This window comes from Felis catus, chromosome B1, assembly GCF_018350175.1.
Source record: "Felis catus isolate Fca126 chromosome B1, F.catus_Fca126_mat1.0, whole genome shotgun sequence".
Lineage (NCBI taxonomy): Eukaryota > Metazoa > Chordata > Mammalia > Carnivora > Felidae > Felis > Felis catus.
Genome location: NC_058371.1, coordinates 91,414,889 through 91,442,413, shown reverse-complemented (window position 1 = coordinate 91,442,413; position 27,525 = coordinate 91,414,889). Strand labels below are relative to the sequence as shown.

Genomic DNA, 27,525 nt, shown 5'->3' with positions numbered 1-27,525 from the left:
CTTTGACCTACTCATTTCTCCCACCCCTCAGCCCCTGGTAACCACCATTCTACTCCCTATTTCTGAATTCAGCTTTTTAAGATTCCACATGTAAATGATTCTATACAGTGTTGGTCTTTGTCTGACTCTCTTCACTTAGCATAATGACCTCAAGTTCTATCCATGTTGCAAAAGGCAGGAGTTTCTTCTTTCTCATGGCTGAATAATATTCCACTCATCTGTTGACTAATACTTAGGTGGTTTCCATATCCTGACTATTGTCAATAATGTTGCAGTGATATGGAAGTGCAGATATCTCTTCCATATACTGTTGTCATTTCCTTTACATAAATACTCAGACATGGAATTGCTGGAACATATGGTAGTTCTAGTTTCAATTTTTTGAGGAAACTTAATACTTTTTTATACTTCCATAGTGGCTGCCCAAATTTACATTCCCACCAACAATGAACAAGGGTTCTGTTTTCTCCACATTCTCACCAACACTTGTTATCTCTTACCCTTTTGCTGATAGCCATTCTAATAGGTGTGAGGTGATATCTTATTGTAATTTCAATTTGCATTTCCCTAATGATTAATGATGTTAAGCACCTTTTCCTGTACCCGTTTATTTGCACATCTTCTTTGGAAAAATGTCTATTCAGTACTTTTCATGTTTTAATCAGATTGGGGTTTTTTGCTAATGAGTTATATAAGTTCTTTATATATTTTGGATATTAATCCCTTATCATATATATGATATGCATATAACAGTGGCATACAGAAATCAATATGTATATACAGAATATGACTCAAGCTTAAAGAACAGTATATGTTGAAGTACCTGGGTGGCTCAATCAGTCAAGCGTCCAACTCTTGATCTTAGCTCAGGTTATGATGTCACAATTCAGGAGTTTGAGCCCACATAAAGCTTTTAGCTGATGGTTTGGAGCCTGCTTGAGATTCTGTCTCTCGTTCTCTCGGACCGTCCCCGACTTGTGAGTGCTCTCTCTCTTTCACTCTCTCAAAATAAATAAATTTTAAAAAAGACTAATATATGTTTGTTACATATGAAAACTAAATTTAGACATATTTTTCTATTTATTGGCACTTAAAATTGTGACAAAAATCTATTCTTTCAGGTACAAAATAATGTATTCCTTTGACTAGTTCTTAAACTTTAAATTTTAATGAGCTTTATATATTTTGTTTTAATGTGTTATTTATCCTTGATTTAAATTTCAACTCACTTTATGACCATAATGAGATCCATAGAAAAAGCACCATTAATTCATATTAGAAATTCCCCAAATCCCTTTATACTGATTCCCAAAATAAGTAGCATCAGCCTCTCAGAGACATGATGCTAATTTTTATTGATGGCTACCATCAGGAAATTAGCAAACAATGCATTCTAAGTTTCATTGTGAAAATCATAGAAAGTAAAATTATGAGCTTGCTGATGTTATATTGTTATATTATGCTAAGAAGTTCCAAGAATATTTTATTGGAACATTTTGTAAATACCAATCATTTTCAAATCAAAGGCAGAAAAAGAGTAACAAATTATTTGCAGAGAAAAATCATCTTAATGTTCATTGTTTCTTAAATTCCATATTTATTTAATATATAAGTAACAATCAGAATATGTGGTGTTTTCCTAACATAACATCATTAAACTTATATTTTCATAATTATTATTATAGTTATTTTACTATTATCTTTCCTTCAAATATTCATATACACTTTGTTAAATATCTGTGCATATATTCTTTTTTGAAGAGTTTCTCTTTCATTTTTGTTAAGTTATTCTATTAGAATTATTCAAAGAACATAAATTACAGTTATCGAAATTTCATTTATAATACTTTTTTCAGTGGTGATCATATAAAATGTTTTTTTTAAATCTTTTTTTTTTTCAATGTTTATTTATTTTGGGACAGAGAGAGACAGAGCATGAATGGGGGAGGGGCAGAGAGAGAGGGAGACACAGAATCGGAAACAGGCTCCAGGCTCTGAGCCATCAGCCCAGAGCCTGACGCGGGGCTCGAATTCACGGACTGCGAGATCGTGACCTGGCTGAAGTCGGACACTTAACCGACTGCACCACCCAGGCGCCCCATTAATTTCCAGAAAATATAAATGAAAATATATCTACTTATTAATTGATTTTTATGAATAAAAAAGGGAACCTGAATGAAACAATAGATGGTTTGAATTTATTCTTAAAGTAACTCTAGTTTGAATTCTCAGTGAATTCTGTGTAAATGACTAGATGAAGGGCAGGCTCTTTCTTTCAATATTTTATAAAATGTTTGAATCTATACTGACATTTTTTGTGTTACTTCTCTTCCATGTGTGATTTGTTGCTGGTGGTATAAAGAAATGTAATCACTTGGGTTGAAAATGATTTGATTTGAATAGTATGCATAAATGATTTGAATGTAAGTATCCTTTCACTGAAAGAACATTTAAATAAAAATTAGAGAAATATGGCTGGGGGATAATTATTGTCATATGAATGAAATTGAATAAAGAATAAGAGAAAGAATCTATTCGTAAGCCTAACTCATAATTTTAATACTGGGCATTAGCATTCATTGGACTTGAGTTACTAAATAATCGAGAGATGAATTGCAAGCATTTATATTTTGGAAAATAGTATCAGTAAAATGACAACACACAATAAACACATAAATTGAATATCTGAATTCCATAAAATATGTTGGTTCTTCTTTGTGGGTTCAGATATCAGAAAATGTACAAATGCCTCTCCATAACCTCTGGCGTATTTGTTTGAAAAGATCAGTGAACTGGTTTCTACCAAGTAGTTATCTGAAATGAGATATTTAATCTGGAGAATTGAATTAGAAAAAAAAAAACTTACTAGCGCTCTATAGGAAAAAAATAGGCATTTAAATGGCAACTTGTATCTATAAGTCAAAACAGAAAAGAAATATGTGATTTGTTCATAGTTTTATTTAAAAAAGCATACTAATAATTACAAACAATGTGAAATAATAAAATAGAGTTTATCACTAAGGAATAAATTTACAGGTTTTTCAGTCTGGGTTACATGATAGTAATAGACCAGAATCTTAGCAATTTTAAACAAAAAATATTAATTTTTCAACCAATCTACATGTTTATCACAGATTATCAGATCTTTAGGGGTTTTCTACTTATCATAGTCACTCAGGACTCAAGGCTGATGAAATAGCCACTCTGGCTGCCATTTTCTAGACATGAGTATAAAAAGCTGAAAGATTGCTCACACTTGCAAATAAGTGTTTGGCTTATATATAACAAACAACCAGAACTAATTTTGTGCCTTCCTCCCAACCTACCCATCTAAAAAGTACCGAGAGTATATACATCCAATGTGCCCTTGAGGTTAAGATCTGAAATAGTGCTTGATTCAGGACTAGCTACTATCACAACAGGCTCCAAACTACATAGCCTTCAATGCCAAACCAACCTGTTCTTCTATTATAATGCCATGTTAATACAAGTGCATAAATATGCCATTCAGCACTCTTTATGAGAGTAAATAGACTATAACAGACAAATACTAAGTGAAAATTTTGTTCTAGAATTTAAAGAGAGACCAAAGGAAAAAAATCAGGTAAATGTACACATTTGTAAAAATAAGTATATAAATTAAGAACTACTTAGAATATCGCTGTCCTATTACCTCTCTTATTGGTGCATTTAATAAATTGTATAATTGCAATATCATATTTCACTACCAGTCATTTCTAACAAATTAGTTTTGATACATAAGAACCCACAAGTTTTGATACATAAAACAAAACAAGTCATAAACTTGTTCCTTTGGGAAGCTGAACTGTAGATGCACCAGTTGTGGCAGCCCATATCTTATTGCCCCCCACCATAGAACATGGCACAGAATTGTCTCCTGAGGGATAAATGAAGTGAAAATGTACCCACCAAATCTCATTCATCATTGGTCGAAAGTCACCCTGTGAAGTGTTAATACCTTATACTTTCAGATTTGCACATGCCTGGGTAGTTAAGCAGGCTCTCAAAGTCTATCAGAGCAGTCCCAGGACATAATGTAGAACATAAGTAACATTTTTGAGGAGATCTTCAGTCAAGTTACAACTATTCCAACCTGGTATTCCCAAAAACGATTCATATAGAAGATGGTCAGAGATAATTTGAAGTAAGACACAAGATGTATCCACAGAGAAAAACAAAATCATATGACTTCACTCATATGTGGAATTCAAGAAACAAAACAGATAAACATATGGGAAGGGGGTAAGAGAAGAGAGAAAAGCAAACCACAAGAGATTCTACTGATAGAAGACAAACTATGGGTACTATGGGTTGATGGAGGCAGGTAGGTGGGGGGATGGGCTACATGGGTGATGAGTACTAAGATGGGCACTTGATGTGATGAGCACTGGATGTTGTATGTAAGTAATGAATCACTTAATCCTATTCCTGAAACCAATATTGCATTGTATGTTAACTAAACTTAAAAAAAAATAGATGTATCCAGTTAAGGACCATTATTAGTGTTAGCTATTGTATTCAACTCCTTAGCTGCCCCTTTAATTTTCCTAACGTGAGTTTCTTCCAGTATATATTTAAAAATGAGGTATCATACCACATTAATTTCGAATCTCCTATTTAGGTATTTCTTCTATTTTTTGTGTGTGTTTCTTTTCTACTCCTTTTTTTTCTGCCTTTCCCTTCATTAATGCTATTCTTGGAACTCCTGGACACAATTTTTCATTAGATGTTGCTTCCTTAGTGGAAGTAAGAAAGTAAGTTGACATAGAATAAACTGGGCTTTCCTCACCTTCTCTGTGTTTATTTTCCACAACACTGACAGGCAATTGTGTCAAATTTAACTGAGGGATTTGAGATAATTGAAACAAAACAACAAAAACAACTGCAATATAGAAGCAGAAATTTCATAACTATATGCTAAATATAACATTTTGTAAGTCTAGGGAAAATAGGTTACCATTGCCAGGTTACCACTGGTGCTAACCAGGCTTCCTTAACCTAGGTCTCTATCTTTCCCATACTCTACTTATTCTAATCACTACTTTTCAAATTTGCACCTATCAGTAGGGATACTAACAATTGCTCCAGGATCCAACTTCCTAATATATACAATCTTCATATATTCAATACACAAATCACTTAATTAGCATATATCCCTAAATTTGATACATTTAGCTTTGAGTAGTATCCCAAATAACCTCAGTGATGGACAAGGACATACCAGATATTTTTAAGACACATAGAGCCTCAAAGTATGAAGTCTTTGTAGATCATTTTGAGTAATTATGAGAAAACACACACACACACACACACTTATTAGAAAAAAACACACACACACACAAAAGCACACACACACACACACACACACCCATATTCAGGCATTGAGAGTGCTGTTGGCACTGTATAGTCTAAATCCATAGAAGATAAATATTTTCCTAACTGGCTTACAATTTACAAGGATCTATATATATGAGATTATCAAGTTCCACTATAGCTATATTGTTCTCCAGTTCTCTTTGTTAAGTATCTTGCTAGTTTGTTTATGTGTTTCCTGTTCGAACAAATATCACAACCACAGATGAGCTGTGATGTTGGTATTCCCCACATATTTGTTGCTGAATTGAGAGTTTTCTTTTTTTTTTTTTAACATCCCCCTTGAACATGGGAATTTAGTGTGCACTGCTCCAAATCAAGTCAGCCTCAGATGCAAAACTTCTGGTTTTCATGACTTGCCCTGCCTTCCTAAAATTTCCATGCTGGAAGGGGGGCACCTAGCCTGAAATAAAACACTGCATGCTGTCGCTGTTTTTACCTGAGCTTTAGTCATTTTCCTTGAACGATTACTTCGCAATTTGTTCTATGCCTTGGGTTCATTTCCAAAATCCTGATAAGACTGTTTTTCACACTGTTGTCTAATTTCAGCATTGATTTTATTTTTTTTAATGTTTTTAAGTTTATTCATTTATTTTGAGAGAGAGAGAGAGAGCAGAGGAGAGGCAGAGAGAGAGGGAGAGACAGAATCCTAAGCAGGCTCTGCACCACCAGGGGGGCTCAGATTCACAAATGGTGTGATCATGACTTGAGCTGACACCAAGTGCTAGATAGTTACCAACTGAGCCACCCAGGCACCCCGCGGCATTGATGTTTAGAGGAAGAGGATTTGCTGAACTCCTTACTCTATAGTTTCAGAAGTCCTGCTTCATTTTAGCTACTGAAAATATTCTCTAGGTAATTCTGCCATAGCAACTACTGTTACATGATCTTCTATTGATTCCCTTTCCCTGGAAAACCCTAATATGAGAACTACAAAAAGAGAAAAATTTATTTAATAAACACTGTTAAATACATACAGCTAATTTTCAGAGATGCCTTGGTGGAAAACAACAATAAAGCACCTTTTGCCTAGCTATTTTTAACATTTTTAAATTTTAAATTAATATATTTTCGTATTTATTTTAGAAACCAATGCATGCCCTTCCCCTGACCTTCTTGTGAGACATAAATCCCTATCAGAAATTTCAAACAAACAAATAAACAAATCAAAAAACACCTGACGTGTAGGCTTTTATATTTCACTACACTGATAATAAGCAAGAATAAGTTGTGCAAAAAAAAAATCTATAATGCTTAGATAATGCCAAAGCAAGATCTTTCAAGTACTGGTTTCTCAGAAAGCAGCTAGCACCAGGCCTACCTGTTCTCAGCCTAACCAACTGTAAGGTAAAAGAGATTTTGGACAGGGGATGCAAGATAAACACAAGGAGATGCCACCACCTGTCAGGTTGACAGACCACTAAATGGCTGCATAACAGGCCTGTTACAGCTGCCAATAAAATGAATGAGAGAAAAAATGGGAGAAATATCAAGAAGAAGAAAGAGACAGCATCCAAATTTTGCTTCTTACTTTCCATCTCATACTAAAAGTTTAATCCAAAAGCAGAAAACAAAAAGAAAATAAAGAATGAGCACGTGGGTGGGGGGACACCTGGGTGGCTCAGTTGGTTAAGGGCCAACTTCGGCTCAGGTCATGATCTCATGGTCCGTGAGTCTGAGCCCCGCGTTGTGCTCTGTGCTGACAGCTCAGAGCCTGGATCCTGCTTCGGATTCTGTGTCTCCCTCTCTCTCTGCGCCTCCCCCACTCATGCTCTGTCTCTCTCTCAAAAATAAATAAACATTAAAAATTAAAAAAAAAAAAGAGTGAGCATGTGGGTCAACTTCCTGTCCACAGAAACAACAAATAAGTTCATTTCTGCATCCAGTATCACATGGGGGAAAAAATCTCAGGAAACAAATCCCAAAGAGAAAAGCAGACCACATTGCAAAGGCTATAGTACTGTAAAATATCTTGTTTTTGCATGAATGTGTAAGAAGGAATTAAAGAAAAATAGAAAAAAAGAACTTTGATATTCTTCAGGAGGCTCTCAACACACACACACACACACACACACACACACACACACACGCACACAACAACAAGATCCTTAAATCTCCCAATTAAAAATCATCTGAATCAGCATGCCTCATATTTATGAAATATTTACTGATTTTAAGCACACAAAAACACACTAATCAGAACATTTTCTGTGCTGTTACATATAATTATTTAAAAGGCAATGTGACATTTCAGAATAATAATAATAAGGCAACATTTCCCACACTGTATTCTAATATTTTCTATCATAATAATAGTTTCCTATGGTAAAAGAAGAAAAAGGAGGAGGAGGAGGAAAAAATGAAGGATGAGGGGTAAGAGGTAAGGAGAAGGAGACAAAGCAAAAAGAGGAGGAAGAGGAAGAAGAAATGATTATGTTTTTAATATATTCTTAAACTGCATAAAATTTTGAAGGAGATATTCATTCTTCCATTCAGTAAATATGTCCCAATACAATGCACCAGCATGGTTATAGAACTTGAAGAACATAAAATACTGAAAAACAATTATTTCTATTTTGGTTAAAAAAAATGGTTTGCCTCCTATCACAAAGTGGCTTCTATGGCCATCAGCCATAACTGGGCTGGCTTTGTGACTTGCTAGACCAATAGAGTAAAGCTGAAGTGGCAATATCTGTTTCAAGGTTGAGACAGTTTATGACTTAATGCTCTTAGAAACAAGCTGCCGTTTAAGAAAGCCCACTGCCCTGTTGGAGAGCAAAGCCAGGTGGCTACAGAAAGACCCTGGAAAATAAGAAACTATGAGGAGAGACAAGAGGTCCACCCAGCCCCAACCATTCTACCCACCCCAGCTTAGGCAGATATGTGAATGTAACCATCTTGGATCCTCTCATCCTGGTAAAGTTCCCTGAGCCAATGCAAACTAATCCCAGACAAGATGGAAAAAGTATCAGAATGAATTTCCCACAACATTCAAATGTAAGTATAATATCAGGACCAAGTTAGTCACATTTTGCCATATTAAAATAAAATAAATAGCCTGAAAATTGTGTAAGCACAATAGTAAGCTAAAAAGAGGCTAAAAAGAATATAAAAGGCAGATGAATAATTCCCATTGGAAGAGAATATTTTCCAAAAGGCTGAAATTGATTTCCCTAGTGTTTTGAAGAATTTACTAATTCCATTATACATAGGATCAAAAAGGAGATGATAAAATAATGGAATAAGAGAGCTGAACTAGGGGAATAAATTGAGAACAATCTATTGAACCACCATTTACTTTCTAAATAAACTTGAAAAATAACAATAATATCTAATATTTATTGAGTAACTACTATATGCCAAGAACTCTTGCGTGTGTTACCACTGTCAGTCCTCACAGTAATACTTCAAAATACTAGTCTTTCCATTTTAAAGATTACGAAACATAAGGCACAAATTGGCTACACAACTTTCCTAAGTTTTCCTTAGGATAGTGCATTATAAAGGAAGCATACAAATCTTTGTTGTATGTCTCCAGAGAGACACTGCTTTTAACAAAGAGATACTGCTTTTAACAAAGTACCACCATGGTACACTGCCTCTAAAGAATAAAATCAAAGTCAATGTCATGCATGGAATAATGCAGAGGCAGGAAAAAGACAAGATGATTAAAATCACAGATAAGGAGAACAGATAGCACTAGTTCAATACAAGGTTAATTTGTGACAAGTGATAAAAAATCAATAAACAAAATAGAAAATTCAAATACATAATAGCAAGTTTTTTTTTTATGAAATGAAGGAATAAATGAATACTTTGATTGAATTTAAATTATAAGGGGATAATTTGATTCAAAATTGCCAGCCTCAAAGAACATTCAAGTTATATTATTATTCAACTATAAAGATATTTTCTTCCGCCACCCAGATAAGAAAAACATAAGCATCTAGACACGAACATTAACATGAGAAAACAAATGCAAACCGGCCATGAAATACTGAGGAAAAATCTAGAGTATTATATAATCGGGCAATTTGCCCCTGTTCTGTAAAGACATAAGGTAGAAATTCTCAACCATCAATGAGTCAACGAAATGCAACCTCCATGAGAGCTTCTTCTATAAACTAAACGATGAAGGGTAACAAAAAAGAGATGAGTTGAAATTATGACTCTGAGTTATAGGCAACAGGATAATAGTACTGGTTCAAAACAATGAGTTTGTTTTACTTTAAAACTAGAGACAAAAAAGCGACAGGACTTTTGATTAAAGATCAATACATAAAGACACTAGCCAGTCATCACTCGAACACTTGGGCTCTTTCCATAATCTGGCTCTTGGGGATAATGCTCCTATAAACATCGGGGGAGAGGGGATGTATCCTTGGAAATAGGATTTTTGTATCCCTCGGGTAAAGATCTAGATATGCAGTTGATGGATTGTAGGGTAGTTCTATTTTGACATTTTTAAGGAACCTCCACACTGTTTTCCAGAGTGGCTGCACCAGTTTGCATTCCTACCAACAGAGTAAGAGGGTTCCCCTTTCTCTGCATCCTCAGCAACATCTGTTGTTTCCTGTGTTGTACATCTTAGCCATTCTGACTGACATACTGAGGTGGTATCTCACTGTAAGTATGATTTGTATTTCTCTGATGATGAGTGATGTTAAACATCTTTTCATACGTCTGTTAGCCAACGATGTATCTTCCTTGAAAAAAATATCTATTCTTGTCTTCTGCCCACTTTTTTAACTGGACTATTTGTTTTTTAGGTGCTGAGTTTGATACATTCTTTATAGACTTTAGATACTAACCCATTTTCAGATATGTAATTTGCAAATATCTTCTCCCATTCTGAAGATTGCCTTTTAGCTTTGATTGTTTGTTAGCCTTTGATTGTTTCCATCTCTATGCAGAGCTTTTTATCTTGCTGAAGTCCCAGTAGTTCATTTTTGTTTTTGATTCTCTTGCCTCTAGAGATGTGTCTAAAAAGAAGTTGCTATGGCTGATGTCAAAGAGGTCACTGACTGTGTGTTCTCCTCTAAGATGCCAATGGTTTCCTGTCTCCATTTTGAATTTATTTTTGTGTAAGATGTAAGAAAATGGTTCAGTTTCATTTATTTTCACGTTGCTGTCCAGTTTTCCCACCGCCATTTGTTGAAGAGACTTTTTTCCATTGCATAGTGTTTCCTGCTTTGGCAAAGATTAGTTAACCATACAGTTGCGTGTCCATTTCTGGGTTTTCTATTCTGTTCCATTGATCTATGGATCTGTTTCTGTGCAGGTACCATAATGTTTTGATGACTATAGCTATGGAATATAACTTGAAGTCTGGTTTGTGAGGTCTTCAACTTTCCTCTCCTTTTTCAAGATTTCTTTGGCTATTCAGGGTCTTTTGTGGTTCCATACAAATTTTAGGATTGTTTGTTCTAGCTCTGTGAAGAATGCTGGTGGTATTTTGATAGGGATTGCGCTCCATGTGTAGGTAACTTTGGATAAGTGTACACATTTTAACGCTATCCATTAACATGATTTTTTTTTTCCATTTCTTTGTGTCATCTTCAATTTCTTTCAATAGTGTTTTATAGTTTCAGAGTACAGATCTTTTTCCTCTTTGGTTTGGTTTATTCCTAGGTATCTTATGGTTTTGTGTAATTGTAAATGGGATTAATTCTTTGATTTTTTTTTTCTATTGCTTCATCATTGGTGTATACAAATGCCACAGATTCCTGTATGTTGATTTGTATCCTGCAAGTTTGCTGAATTCATGTATCAGATCTACCAATTTGTTGGTGGAATCTTTTGGATTATCTTTAAAGAATAGCATCTGCAAATAATGAAAGTTTGACTTCTTCCTTGCTGATTTGAATGCAGTTTTTTTTTCTTTCCATTGTCTGATTGCTGAGGCTAACACTTCCAGTTCTATGTTAAATCACAATGGTGAAAGATGGCATCCCTGTGGTATTCCTGACTGTAGAAGAAAAGCTCTCAGTTTTCCTCCAACAAATATTATATTAGCTGTGAGCCTTTAATATATAACCTTTATAATGTTGAGGTATGTTCCATCAATCCTTACTTTGTTGAGCGTTTTTATCAAGAGTCAATGTTGTACTTTGTCAAATGCTTTTTCTGCATCTATTGAGAGAATCAAATGGTTCTTATCCTTTTTTTATTAATGTGGTGTATCACATTGATTGATTTGCAAATATTGAACCATCACCCATGCAACACAGGAATAAATACCACTTCATTGTGGTGAATGATTCTTTCAATGTACTGTTGGGTTCAGTTTGCTAGTATTTTGTTGAGAATTTCTGCATCCATATTCATTAAGGATATTGGCCTATATTTCTCTTCTTTAGTGGAGTCTTCATCTGGTTTTGGAATCAGAGTAATGCTAGCTTCATAGAATGAGTTTTGAAGTTTTCCTTTCATTTCTATTTTTTTTAAATAATTTGAGAATAAGTTTTAACTCTTCCTTAAATATTTGGTAGAATTCTCCTATGAAGACATCTGGCCCTGGCCTTTTGTTTGTTGAGAGAGTTTTGATTACTGATTCAATTTCTTTTCTTATTATTAGTCTGTTCAAGTTTTCTGTTTTTTCCTGTGTTAGTTTTGGTAGTTTATGTGTTTCTAGAATTTAACCATTTCTTCCAGATTGCCAGATTTGTTGGCATATAATTTTTCATAAAACTCTCTTATAATTGTTTCTATTTCTGTGGTGTTGATTGTGATTTATCCTCCTTATTTGTGATTTTATTCATTTTGGTCCTTCTTTTTTATGTACTTTTTGTAGAGCACTTGTCATAGTTGAACATGCACACTTTTTTGTGCAATTATTTAGCAGTATGCCTCTACCCTCAACAGACTGTAAACTCATTAGAGTAGGAACAATATTGGCATGAGAGGGAGAATATGAAAATTAACAAGCTGATTTTTCAATGGAGTAGTAATAACATTTATGCAAACTCTTGTTAGCACTCTTTGTACAGACATGTACATTTAGCTAGTTATCTCACTTAAAACAACTCTGTAGGTTGTTGTTATTTATTTATTTACGTTGAGAGAGAGAGAGAGAGAGAGAGAGAGAGAGAGAGAGAGAGAATCCCAAGCAGGCTCCTTAAGGTCAGCATGGAGCCCAATGCAGGGCTCGAACTCATGAACCATGAGATCCGTACCTGAACCAAGATCAAGAGCTGGACGTTTAACCAACTAAGCCATCCAGGAGCTCCCTCAAGTTCTACTTTAAAGCAAAATTTGTTTTTGTCTTTGTCTTCATCTATTGCTTATCACGTCTTTTCCAAAAGCAATGAAACCTGTTCAAACATGGAGTATATTTTAAAGCGTAAAGCTGAAATTTTTCCAATAAACACATAACAATGTTTAAGGAGAAGAATGTTATGAAAAAATTGAGGAAACATTTTATTTAATAACTATGGTCATGTTCTTTATATGCATATTTTATAAATATATTAAGATATAGTTAAATAGCAAACAAATGAGCAACACTTCTTTTTAGGGGTTGTTTTCAACATTTTTAACTCTTAGCATCTTATAGACAAGAAGACAATCAGAGTGGACACCTGCCGTCATGCCCCAGCAGGTCCACAAGGACCCTTGTTATATATCAGTATGATTTCTTTCATCCCAGACTATGGCATCAAGGTGGTCTGGGGAGATTCTGGGGAAGAGATCAAAGTAAGCTGCATGCTGGGTTGGGGCTTTGAGAGGGATGAGCTCAGAACTAACAATATCTGTTGACACTGGTTGCCCTGCAGCCTAGTTTGTGAACTTCAGAGTTGTGAACTTCAGGGTTAAGATAAGCTGGACATATTTCCTGCCATGTAAATGTTGGTTCCTCCATGTAACTCGTTAGAAGAGTAGAGGATGTAGACTCTAGTTGGGCCTCATCTGCTAGACTGAGTAGAAACAGTATGTGAAGATACAAGAGGTCCCCACCCCCAAATGGTCTACAATAGAGCAGATCTTCAATAAGTGATTTTGGACTGAATGAATAAATGTTGTTAGTGAGAAATTACTTAAACTTCAGTAATGAATTGTCGGGAAATTTTTTCTTGTAAGAAACCTAAACCTACCTAAAAAATAAAAATTATTTATATTAATAAAGGCATTTTTAAGAAAGTTAGAAAAATACAAATCTGTATCTCTCTAATCACATTTTTCTTATTATTCTTCAGGTTAGTTTATTTAATTTTATTTGACCTCCATAGTTCTATGTATAAATATAGGGTGACAATGGTCTCCTCATAATCAAACATACAGAAAATAAAGGATGAAGGAGAGAAAAATCACATGCCTTGAACAATTTGACACAAAGCAACCTATTTCATTGTAAAGCAAGAGTGCAAACCCTTCTGGTGGGCCACCCTAACTGTTTTGATAACCTAAAAAGAATCAACCATGTAATGTGTGTTCTACTTAAAATTAAAATGGCTTACTTTAGGCACAGGATACATTTTGTAGCTCTACTTATCAACCAAAAAAGGTTTATGAATTCCAGTGATGAGAGCAAGATGTGAGAAGGTAGGGAGTGAACCATGATGCACAAAACAAGGCTACCTCCTTGCGATTCTGCAGGAGTGAAGAAACACTGGGAGGATGTGATTGAGAAACACACTCTACTAAGTACTTTTCTTGTTTTCTGTAATCATATATTTACTGTTTATTGTACTTAATCATTTGTTTGCACAAATTTGCACGGTGACGCGTTCGAAAATAGCAAAAGCTAACTTACAAATAGGCACACAGTATAGAGCAAAGTGAAATGTGTTTAGAAATCAGCAAAAGAAAAAAAATAACTTTAGGAAAAGAAGATGAAGCTTGGATAGTTTGATATACAAGTTGCATAATATGAGGCAGTCTGTAGTTAAGAAATAACTGTCACAGAGTGAAGAACTATCTAACATCCAACTTGACAAGGAAAAACAAGTTGTAAGTTTAAAAATTCCCATGATTTTCCTAGAAAACAGTAACAAATCTGATATTTAGATGAAAGGTGATATTTTATTTTTATTGTAAGATTTTAAACTGAAATTCTGTGCACTTATTACCAGCTATGAACATTTTCCTGAATAAATAAATAAATGAACCAATACAAACTGCTTTGAACGGAAGCTACTTCATTCATTTCTGATTAAATATGTAACATATATTTTAAAGGAACATGTAAATCATCTTTAACATTGAGTAAATATCTTTTGTGGTGTTACTTTGATTATTCAAAGGGATGGATAAAATTATTCACTTGCATCAAATTATAATAATTGTTGAGTCTTCTGTTGATTTAAATTCATATTATAATATAAGTTTGCTTCATCTATGAGGTTCTATGATAATCTATGGCATATTAACTTCCAAGGAGGAGAATAAGATCTAATGTTTATTTTTAACCCAATTTTCTCTTAGTCATGGGCCCCAATAAAGTAGAAAGATTTCTATTTTCCAGTGTATTACCAGAGTAAAAAGAAATATAAATATACTGAGGTATGGTCATCAGTCCTTACTCGCTTTCTAGATATGATAGTTCAGGAAGTTGGCTCAGTTACTAATGAGTTTATTATCATGTGTCTATACTATGGTTGAAATAATCAGGCTTCTACATAAGACATATCATGTCTTACTATACATTCATTCATCTGATTGATTTTATATTTCTTCCTCTAATATATTCCCTGATTGTTTACTGATTTGCTTTTTCTCATTTCCTAAAAGTGGTTTTGTTTAAATTATATTGCTCCCGTAACACCATAATATTAGACTCATCTTTATTTACTCAAACTCTCAGTCTGCTTGCTTGTGCATATGAAGTTTGGTTACTAAAAACTCATTTAATAGTTATAAGTTACAACTCTGTCTATGAATAACTGAACAAGATGCATTACCTGGAACGCTTGGGTGACTCATTCAGTTAAGTGTCCGACCTCATGATCTCATGGTTTGTGAGTTCAAGCTCCACATCAGGTCCTCTGCTGTCTGCACCAAGCCTGCTTCAGACCCTCTGTTTCCCTCTCTCTCTGCCCCTCCCGTGCTCATGCCCTCTCTGTCAAAAATAAATAATCATAAAAAAAAAGATGCATTACCTAGTTGTTTCACAGAGTGTAAGATCTTTAGCTTTATCAGGATGAAGAAAATCCAGGACGAGAAAAACTTCATCCCTGTAGCGTTTTGTCTTTTTTCATTTTTTTTTGTTTTTTACACATTTAATATTCATAATAAACACATGAACTAATAAACATTTGGTTATATAGTATATACTTATATCATCTCTTAATGTTAGATTTTTGATCCTCAAGAAATGACTTTCTCTATATTAATTTATTTTTTCACTCAAAAAGATTTATTGAATGCACATCATCTGTAGAAACTATGTTAGGTGCTTTGATAACTGTGAATAGGCTGCAAATTGAAAAGAAAAATGCTTTCAAAGTACTTTCAAAGAGTGAATAAATGAGAAAATTTAAGAAATGGCATAATTTTATATAACTGCATTCTTGAAAAGTCTCATACTGGATATAGTTTTACATGTCTTACTAACTGCTCTTTATTTTTAAAAAATTCAATGTTCTTAACTGCATAAATAATTGAGGGCTATTCATAGTCTATCCATAATCTCAACAGAGGATAAAGACTTGTATAGCTGAGGTGACTGACAAATTTATCGTCTAAATCAGTATAGTTTGAGGGTGAAAAGAACACCGTTAGTAATTATGCCAAACAACAGTCTTGAATCAGGTTACTCAAGGTAAGTCTGTACTTGTGGTCCTGTTAGGTAGAGTTTTTCTGAGCTAGAAAAGGAATTTTTAATCAGTTTTCTGATTCTAACCAACACACAAGTCATTTTGCCAAACAGATACATTAAAACAAAGAACAGTGAAGACAAAATTAGGTTGCATTTTCAAGTAAGCCTCATTGGAAAGGAACAGAGTCATTTTAGAGTACTTAAAAGGAAGGCAGTCAAAATCGTTTCCTGAACCCTCTATGCAGTATCACCCAGTTCCTGTGTTTGCTATGACATTAAAATGGAAAGCTTGGAGTTTGGTGACACATTGACTTCTTTCCATCATCAAATACTCACCCCAAAATGATGGTCTTTTATGTGTTGTTCACAGATTATTTAAAAATTTTTGGATCCTTGAATTTCTATCAAATGTTCACATTTCTCAGTATTAATTTATAGAAAATATTCTTGTTTTCTTTCTCATCAAGTGATGAAATGACCTCCTTCCAGTCCTCATATCTAAGAGAAAATGCTTCCCACACCCCCTTCCCCACACCCTTACTCCACATCGCAAATTTTATTTTATCTCCTGAAGTCATATTATGTGTTCTCCATGTTAGATGAATTGGTGTTACTTATTTATTTAGATATTTCTTTGTTGACTGTTTTGTTTCATTCAAATATGAGCTATTTAAGGGCTGAGGTTCCCTCTGTCAATTTCCTCTGTCACTACTTTTTCCTAATGACTGGAAGAATGTTTATAATAACAGGTGTTCAGTAAATATTTGTGTGATTAATAAAAGATTTGCCTCTAAGATGAAACGATACTGATAAATTCACCCAGTCAGCTGGTTTTAGAAAGTATTATTTAGAAAACAATGCTAAGGGCACCTGGGTGGCTCAATCAGTTAAGTGTCCAACTTGGACTCAGGCCATGATCTCACAGTTTGCGAGTTTGAACCCCGCATGGGACTCTGCTGTCAGGACAGAGCCTGTTTCAGATCCTCTACGTCCCTCTCTCTCTCCCCCTCCCCCTGCTTACTCTTTCTCTCTCAAAAACTAAATAAATATTAAGAAAAACTTGTTTTAATTTAAAAAAAGGAAAATAATGCTTATTAGAACATAGTTGGAAGTAGGTACCAAAGTTACTTTTAGTAATCAAATGTGTGTGTTAGAAAATATTTGAGCACTAAAACGATCTGGGAGTGTAATTTTTTAAAAAATATGAAATAGAATAGACACATCTGTAAATGAGACAGTGTTACTAACCATTAAAACCATTTTCATAAAGCACACTATTGCTGTTTGTGAAAATAACAGATACCTGATCCTGATTTCTGAATGAGAACAAAGAAAATTAAGTGCAAACCTGAATTTACATAAATGACAATATTATGACGATTAAGGTGTATTGATAGACATTTCAAATCATATACTCTATGTATGTATACATCTTCTGAGATATATACTGGTAACTTAATACCTTTTACAGATATTAAGACCAGCATCACCACCACTAATCTATAGCTGCACTATATATCCTTCTTCCAATCATGCCATAGGTTATATATGAAATACAACTGAGTTCCCAGAACTCAGAGTAAAAGAATATGGAGATGTTTAATACTTATTAATGTGAAAACTGAATGCTGGCAGACATTCTCAACATTCATTGATATTGTGAGTTTATGCCTTAGCATTAGAATTATAAAATTTATCTTTAGCAGCATATCATTTTCTACTTTCTCTCTATAACTTATGATCTGTACGGCATTATGATTCTCCTATAATACATAATTTCCCATTTTGTTTTGACAGAAAGAACCAAAGCGATGAGATAATTCCTCACACAGGCCATCATGAGTAAAGCAATGCGTCCTTCAAATTAAATATTTCTCTAATATTTAGCTGGTTAACAGTGGTTTTAAAAGTTGGTATTTGTAACTGTATGTTTTACTTGATTCTTTGATCACAAGAGAAAAATAAATACCAAAAAAATGCAATGGTACATATGAACTTTACAGTCTTACCAATATTATGCATTTCTTCTGAAACAGTTATCTTCTGAAATAGTAAAAATAAAATTGATTAGGTGTATAAATGTGAATAATTCTTAAGCTATTAGACAAATATTTCTGATTATTAATCCTAAAAGAAGTTTCCCTTCCCCATGCAAAACAACCCTCATGGTTGTTTAGAAACATGAATCCTTTATTTATTACTTTTTCATTCCTAGTTTTCTCATCTGTCGAGTGGGAATAGCAATATCATCTGGCTTTTAGAGATTGATTTGGGAGTTCATAGGGCATAACTCAAAGGTCTTTAGATCTCTTGCTGGGAATACTAGAATACCAATGGTTTCTGTTTTTGTTTTTGTTTGCTTCTGGACTTTTGTTGCACGAAAATATGAAATTTGGAAGTATCTAAATAGTGTGAGTATGTGAAACCATGGGGAGAAGGGCATAGAGCTCCAGGACAGAGATTAGATAGGGTTTATCAGTCTTCTTTCTTTCAGTGTGGACCTACTTCCTATTCATTCCTTCCAGATAGGTTTCCCGAAACCATGTCCTTTCGTAAAGGGCCTATGTTCTTATGATCTTACCTCTGCTAATATTTATATACACCTCTGCTGTCCTAACCACTCTTCTGTTCTATCCTTTTGAGCTTAACCCCACCCCCTTTCCTGATAATTTTCCTCTTCAACACAGTCCCCCATGCTGAGTAGGTAGCATTGCTATTATGCAGATTTTTATTAACTTTTTTTCTGAGAGATCATATTGACACATCATTTTCATACCATGTCCTCTAATCCGTTCACTATAAAATCACGTGTATAGGGGACCTGAAAAGTATCAGAATTCCCTTATTTCCATTTTCACTAAATATCATAAACCTTTGTTTTTTTAGCTCTGACGACTGAAAAACATTGACTGGCTTGTAATCACACGACAGTCTGGACAGAATTGAAAAAAAACAAGAGTCTAGGTCTACAAGTATGCCTGCCTTCCTTCCACCATTATTTGCTGCTCAGAATTAAAGTCTGATTAAAGCATGGCGAAGCATCCTCTTGAGGGAGAAGGAAGGGAAAGGAAAGTGATTGAAAGGTTAGATTATGCTTAAAATTTGAGTTTCTTTTCATATTGTAATGGTGGCCCAGGAAAGAAAGAATAGTTACTACTGGAGTCCCCAATTTAACATTAAGTGTCTTGCCAACAGAGTTGAAAGTGCTTTGGATAATATCAGATCCCTTCACAATCCCCAAGTCTACTGTCTCCAACCCTGAACAAAGAACGACAAGTGCGAATAATACAGACAAAGATGATAGAAAAGTGAGAGTTTCAGATCACCATGGGGCCCTGCTCTGTTTACGAGTGGGGTGAAATTCCCATAGCTAGAGGCACTTCTTTGAATTGAGGTGAAATAATTATCTTCAGAAAATCACTGTTAAAATATACAAATGGTTCAGGCTTCATTAACACACTGTCACAGTTTACTTTATAAAATTAAAGAATTTGTGGTCTCAGGGCTCTGCAAATAAAAGGGAAAAAATGTCAGTTTTGCTTCATGAAATTGTAAATATCTCATACACAGCACCGGGCGGAAAGGGAAGGTCTACAAAGAATCCTGCAGTGAAGCTTGACCTCCTGAGGGTTGTGACTGAAGTATAAGGAACCAGGGTGCCTGAGGTACGCAGCCAGCAGTGAGTCTAAAACCAATTCTGATTTTTTTATGCTACAATTTCACCTGGGGTTGTTTCTGATATGGTCATGCTTATAATGTGTCAGGACATGTGAAATGTCTCCTTCTGTATTTTAAACTCATTCTGTATTTAAACTGTGTAGAGAAGAGTTTGCAGACTTTATAATGCTGCAAGACTGCTATATTAATTTTGAAATTTTCTGCTGGCAAAGATGGCTAACCATTGGAATAAGCTTTTAAAAAACATGATAAAATGTGTGTTTTTTCCCAAAAGTTTTATTTAAAAAAAAAAGATGAGGAAATACGACTCTATTTACAAGTCTTCCTGAAGACAAGGGATAAACATAAGAACCTGTCAATATACTTTCTCTGTTTAAAATAATGATTTCATAAGATTATATAAATTTGAAGCTATACATATGAATTTTATCTTGTTAACATTTACATATACCAAAGTAAAATAAACTAAGAAGATGTACTTAAGAGACTTCTTTGCAAACACCTAAATCTGAAGTTAAAGTTTAAGAATAGCTCAGACATTTCCTTGGCCCTGTAGAACCATAACCATTATAAAAATACATCTCAATTGAAATTTTCTTTCAACATGTAACACAATGATATACCCATGCTAATGGAAGGTATTTAAGTGAGGTGGAGTATCATGAGGGTTGTATTTATGTTTTCATTTCAATCTACTTGAGCTGGAGAATATCTGATAATTAAAGCAATGACTGAGCTTGTGCCTTTCCAGTCCTTCTTCACAGGCAACAGTGGAAGAAACATTGCAGCATATTACACTTATCTAATTACTTTGTGTGTCGATTATACAACAGTATTAAAAATATAATTGTTATGTTTGGGGTTCTTTTATTTATTTATTTCCTGTATTTTTTTCTCTCTTTCTTGCTTATAGATGTAATAGTCTGCTGTCTGTGGTTCAAGTCATATGTTTTCTGTTTTCACTTCCTTTTGATCTTGAGTTATTTACAGTATGATTAAATTAAAACAGAGAACAATATATATCAATGTTATCATCACACCTCTTTAATGATGTGAGATTCCATCTGAATTGTTTTATGTCGGGAGAGGAATATTAATTACTGCATTGGGGCAGGAGAGTGTGCATTTTGAGGAAGTGGATACACTTTCTATTTTTCTCAAATTCCTAAGTTTTAGGAATTTTTTTGATTTTACTTTTCCCGTGTGTGTGAATAATTGTGTAAAAATAAGAACAAATTCTGGAATCAAGTATAACATACATTATTTAGGGTTTCTGGGTCACAGTCCCATCATCAAATGTTTCACCTGCAATGGGAAGGATTGAAGTCACAATCCAAGTCTGCATGAAGAAATTAAAATAACGAAGTGGCCACTAATATCTGATCCCAACCTCTCCAATTACACATTTTGATAAAATACTAATTAATGCTTTAAGAGTTGAACTAATGCTTTCAAATGAGAACAAATCACTTAGCATCAAACCTACACTGAACCAAAACCATTATTTTGAGAGAATGACAATGAAAGGCTCTATAAATTATTCAAAAATGTCACACTAATCACAGTAACTTAGTGAACAACAAAATTATCAAAGTTTCAAAGATACAGATGTCTTTCCTCTTTTCTAGGTCAGTTAAACAGACATTACCATGTCAGCAAGAAAACAAGTGTTATTTTTTTTTTCTTGTGAAGCCTACAATGGACAAAAAATCTGGCTATAGGCCAACATAATAATTGGATATCTCCTATTTTATTATCTGTGCTGAATTATCTCCTTCCTGTGACAAAGCATACTAATACTATCAGGATTTCAGCAAAGATTACATGAACAACTTTGAAAATTTTAACACTTCAAGACCAGCCTCCAGAGTAACAGGCAATTCAACATATACCGGTTGAAAACAGCTACAGAGAAGCTGTCTTAGTTCATTCCATCTGCTGTAACAAACGTACCACAGACTCAAACAACAAGTTCTGGAGTCCAGGAAGACCAAGATCAAGAAGCAGACACACTAGATATCTGGTGGAAGCCAACTTCCTGGTTCATAGATGGCCATCCTCTCTCTGGGTCCCCGTGAGGCAGAGGGACAAGGATTGTTCCCTGGGGTCTCTTCTATAAGGGTTCTTCTATGAGGGTTCTGCCCTCCTGACTTAAATGCCTCCCAAAGGTTTCACCACCTGATATCATCTCTTTGTGGTTAGGTTTCAGGCATATGAATTTGGGGGGAACACATTCAGTCTACAGCAAGAGCTGACTACCTGGCAGTGTTCATTTTTACCACTTATGCTATTTGTTACCACATCTTACTGCATCCCCTATTATTGGATCAGGACTGTGTATTCCCTTTTGCATATTTGACATTGCTTTTTATCAGTGTTTAAGTTAATTTGCAAGTTATTTAATCAACATGTTATTCTAGTACCAGTGCTATCTGATATTCAGCTATCTGAACTAAGAATGGTAAAGGAGTCTAATTCAATTCTTTTCACCTATGACAATTTAACTAAACTATAAAATACAATGAATGTCACTTCATAACTGCAGAGAAGTTCCCCTAGTATTCTGAAAATTAGTGCAGTTGTAAGATGTCAGCGCTTTGATCTCTATTCACCAGTGGGATCAGGTTCATGTGTCTTGTCAATAAATTTAATTAAAGAGTTTGATATGTTGTGATTAACTGACTTGCACTCTTAAGATTAGATGAAGTATAGTGCTAAACTTATTTAATAAGCAGAGATGATGAATAAAAGGTAAGAAATTAAATAACATTTTGTTTTAAGCCTCTTCAACGTCATGAGTTTTATATTTAAATAAGGAAACCTAGGGACAGGTTGGAAAGTCATTTAATGAAGGAGTCTCAGGAATGCTCAAAAGACATTTCTTAATTTAAATATTGAACAGCTTGACACAATCACAGGCTCTATCTGAAATTATTCCATACTGTTTCTTACGGATGACAATGAAATAATTTCATGACACATCAATTCATTCCTGACATATTTAAAGTATTAAAAAATGCTGCACAATTTACAAAAGTAGTGGAGGACAATCAGTAGGTACATAGATAGGTCAAACAATTCCATGGGGCACCTGGGTGGCTAGTTGGTTAAGCGTCCAAGTTCGACTCAGGTCATGATCTCATGGTTTGTGAGTTTCAGCCCCATGTCAGGCTCTGTGCTGACAGCTCGGAGCCTCGAGCCTGCTTCAGATTCTTGTTTTCTCCTCTCTCTCTGCCCCTCACCTGCTCATGCTCTCTTTCTCTCTCTCTTAAAGATGAACATTAAAAAAAAAAACAAGTTTCCTAACATATAATAAAAAAAGCTCAAAGATCAGAGTTTTATTGAGTGTTAAGCTATGGATAGAAAAGTCACAAATGTGGCCTGACAATTAACTCATAACAATTCTATTGGCCCATTTTTTTCTCCATGTGCCCATATTTGTAAAAGGGTTTATAAGAAGGTGGTAAATACTCCTCACCCAATGCTAGATGTTATGTTTGAACGTATTTTAATTAATTGTTCTATTGTTTTCTATGTTTAAAGCTATTGTGCTTTACTGGCTAGCATATAATAAAAGCTATAATTTTTAAAGATTACTAATTCGATACCATGAAATGTAATTATGAGAATGGCAATATTCACACTCTCATGATTCTTCTAAATCTCTCAATTAAGGTATGTAAAATTATAAATTATACATGAAGAATCAACAAGTTATCAAACCCAAATTTGAAAATACTATGTCCATTATTCTAGGCAAGGTATTTCTTTTATATGAGTGGCCTACGAGCCAGTGACATGGTCAAAAGTAGAACACACATTACATCAAATTGCCAATAAAATAAGAATATTAAACCTTTTTTTTTTTTGCCTATAACACTACTGTGCCCATTTAAACTTAGACTATAATTGTTCTGATCACAGTGTAGGTAAAGACTCTGGTGAAATGATACTGCTAACAGTTTTCAGACTTTAACCAAAAGATAACCAAAACCACAGTAGGTTTTAAATCCAGGACAGAGTCAGCTTGCAATGAGAATTCCCATTGCCAGTGAGGAATTCTGGGTAGCAGTGCTTTAAATAATGGATGTAGTCGAAACAAATTTATATACACTGATTATTTTAGCTTCCAGGGTAAGGAATTTTATTAGAAAATGTTCTTTTTAAGCATTGAAAAAAAAATCCTTAAAGTGTAAATAAGCCTTGGGGAGTTATTTCAACTAATGACACAGTCTGAAAAGAACCGAAGCAGCAAAATTCCATGTCAAAAGTTTAGATTGATTGTGACTATAGTATAGAATTTTATAGCCTCTCTGGAACAAAGGAAATATCACCTTTTAATGTGAAGTCATAATTTAATTTTCTTAGCTGATGTAAACTATTTTGCTGACTTTTAATGAACCCAGGAAAATGCTTAATGTTTATATATGTCTTCAGATGTTATATGTGTCCATAACCTGAGCCAATAAAAATGGGTTGCAGAATTGTATATAAATTAAATGGGATTCGTTTTTCCTTTCATTGTATGTATTTCAGATAAATAATAAGTAAGGTCTATTATAGAAAGAGGAGAAGCATGAGTCATTGTTATCCTTTGCCAAATTATATATACCTGCTTGTCTGTGCAATATGGAAGTAGGGTACCAACTGATTACCAAAAAGGGCCTGTAATTGTCCACTGAAGAAACTGGACCTACCTAAAGACCTTGAGACTCATGGGATACACCATCTCCCTAGGTCAATTTCAAAATAGTTTGTTCATTGCCCCATGTCTTAAAAATTGTGAAAGTTGGGGTGCCTGGGTGGCTCAGTCCATTAAGCATCCGATTTCTGCTTAGGTCATGATCTCATGGTTCATGAGTTCAAGCCCCACATCAGGCTCTGTGCTGACAGCTCAGATCCCGGAGCCTGTTTTGGATTCTATGTCTCCCTCTTTCTCTGCCCCTCCCCTGCTCCTGCTCTGTCTCTCTCTGTCTCTCAAAAACAAATAAATGTTAAAAAAATAAAAATAAAATTGTGGAAGTCATAATTACAGTAGCCCTCAGAATATTCTAAATTTACCTGCTTAATTATTTAATTAAACCCTTTAATTCGTTTTAGTCCATTCACATTTGTATACGGTTTAAATTTACATGTAGCAAAGATGTATTTTTAATATTTTCTCCCTAATATTTAGAAAGTAATTCAACAGTCTCAACCGACATGATTTCATCAACTATTTTAACAAGTAAAAATAGTTTGGTTTTTGCATTTTTCTTTGAAAAAGATGGCACCATCATCAAAAAGGGAAGACCATTGTGTGTTCCACCATCTATCTCAAAGTTTGCTATGCAAGTAAACCTATGGTCAGTTAACTTCACCCGGTACATATAATGAAGAAAGGTCAAATGTAAACTAAAAATGACAATGAATCCTTTTGGAAATGAGTCATAATAGGAAAATCTCATAATACTGCCTCTTGGCTTTCTTCTTAAGTTCCTTTTAAGTGTACATTTAATATAATTGAATGAAAAAGGATATAGTCACCACAAGAATAAAGACTGGCGTTGTATAAACCTGATGCAAGAGTGTTTGAGACTTCATAAGAAAGGAACTTTTTTAATGTTTAGTTTTATATTTCCCTCTCACAAATAATGCTCACAAATAATTCATTTTTGGTATTCTAGCATGAAAATTAAGTAGACATAGTAAATATTTTAAATCCTTTATTTTCATTTCAACCATAGCTATAATAATCTTCCTTTTTAAAGATTGTTACCTCAACTATCCACAACCATACTTTGGAGTGACTAAATAACATGTATTATGCACCCACCAATTAGGACCCACCAAATTAGGATTTGCAATCCTAGTTACAAATTAGAGCTTGACCACACTAAATAGGAACAATTGTGTTTCTCACTTAGTTCAACTTCAACAAATTCTTTCCTAAAGCCACAAGGAAAAAAACATACAATTTAATCAGCCTTGAATCTGTAATAGTTTTCAGAAATGAACTTGGTACATTTTTTAATTAGTTTTATATGCACAACTGCTAGCTATTGCTTTGATTAGTAAAGTCGCAAAGTGCTGCTGAGTGTGGGTGGGTAGCTTGTTTACTGGTATAGAGCAGTGTCTTCTCACTGGGTAACATAAATGAATCATTACCTGTGGGCCTTTAATGCTTCAGTGGTCACAGTGACTTCTTTATAGGCATTCAAAGCAAGGTAGGTAAAATCAACAAACACAGGGCCAAGTCCATAGAAACTACCCCGTAGAGAATGGAGGTAATTATCTGGAAAATTCAGTACAACACATAACATATTTAGGAAAAACTTGGGATTAAAACAACAACAACAACAGCAACAAAAATTTCATCCAGTCCCTAGCATTTGTCCCAAACTGTAATTAAATTGTATCTATACCCCACCATCCTTGCTTTAAGGTCAAGGACATTATTTCAGTTGTGATTGATGTATATATGATAATCCAGAACTGATTAAGACGGCATTGGCAAATGTTTTAAGTGAGAGTAGAAACTAGATATTTTAACCAATATTTTTCACAGTTAATCACTAGAAAAAGGGACGTAAAGTTCAGATTATTGTGTTTATTCTTGTTCTGTGAGCTATCAAGATGAAAAACATGTAATAATATTCATCCCGGGTCTACATATCTATAAAACATGCTTCCACCTGATTCTTACATTTTAGTACAATGATTATACCCAAACAAAGAACTCTAAACACAAATTCCTAATAGTGAATATAACCAAGAATTTTATGAAAAAAAATTGTGTGTTAATTGCTTGTAGCGATCTAAGCACATCTCTACAGTGACAAACAAGGAATGAATAGAAGTTATTTGTGTAACTTAATTCTAAATAAGAAATATACTTTAAGAAAAGTAAGAAAGACATTGCTCTAAATAAATTTACAATTTTAAAGTTGTCATCTTGAAGCCTATGATCTTATTTTTCAACTGTGTTGCCTTTGCTCAAAATATTGTTTTGCATTTTCTAAACAAGAGACTCAATTCTCTGCATTAAATCTAATGACACAAATATTTCTATTCCTACCTCATTAAAAGTTAAAAGCCATGATGGCTAATGATGTTGAACACCTTTCATGGTCTTATATGCTGTTGTGGACTGAACAGTGTCCCTCCAAAATTCATATGTTGAAACTCTAATCCCAAAGTTGACTGTATTTGAATATAAGATCAATAAAGAGGTAATAAATCTTTTCTTAATGTCTATCTATCTATCTATCTATCTATCTATCTATCCTATCTATCATCTTCCAATTTACTTATTGACTTATTTATTTTTGAGAGAGAGACAGAGATAGGGAGCATGTGAGTGGGGAAGGGGCAGAGAAACTGAGAGAGAATCCCAAGCAGGCTCCTAACCGTCATAGGAGCCCAATTCAGGGCTCAGTCTCAGAAACCATGAGATCATGACCTGAGCCCAGATCAAGGGTCAGACGCTTAAATGACTAGAGCCACCCAGGTACCCCAAGAGATAATACATGTTAAGGGAGGTCTTAAGAGTGGGGCCTTAATCTGATAGGACTGGAATCTTTCTACAAGAAGAGGAAAAGAAACAAGAGAGTTCTTTCTCTCACTCTGCACATAGATGGAGAAAATTTCACGTGAGGACGTAGGGAAAAAGTGACTGTCCCCAAGCCAGGAAGAAACCTCACCAGAAACCCTGACAG

The 27,525-nt window shown here is 34.3% G+C and overlaps 1 long non-coding RNA gene across 1 annotated transcript; it reads left to right on the top strand.

Moving 5' to 3' along the window:
- Positions 1-917: 917 nt before the first annotated feature.
- Positions 918-22,416, top strand: LOC111560039. The gene is made up of 5 exons (XR_002741498.2): positions 918-977; positions 17,948-17,992; positions 19,037-19,233; positions 19,721-19,815; positions 21,457-22,416. It is a non-coding gene; the product is annotated as an uncharacterized LOC111560039 (long non-coding RNA).
- The last annotated feature ends 5,109 nt before the right edge of the window (positions 22,417-27,525 follow it).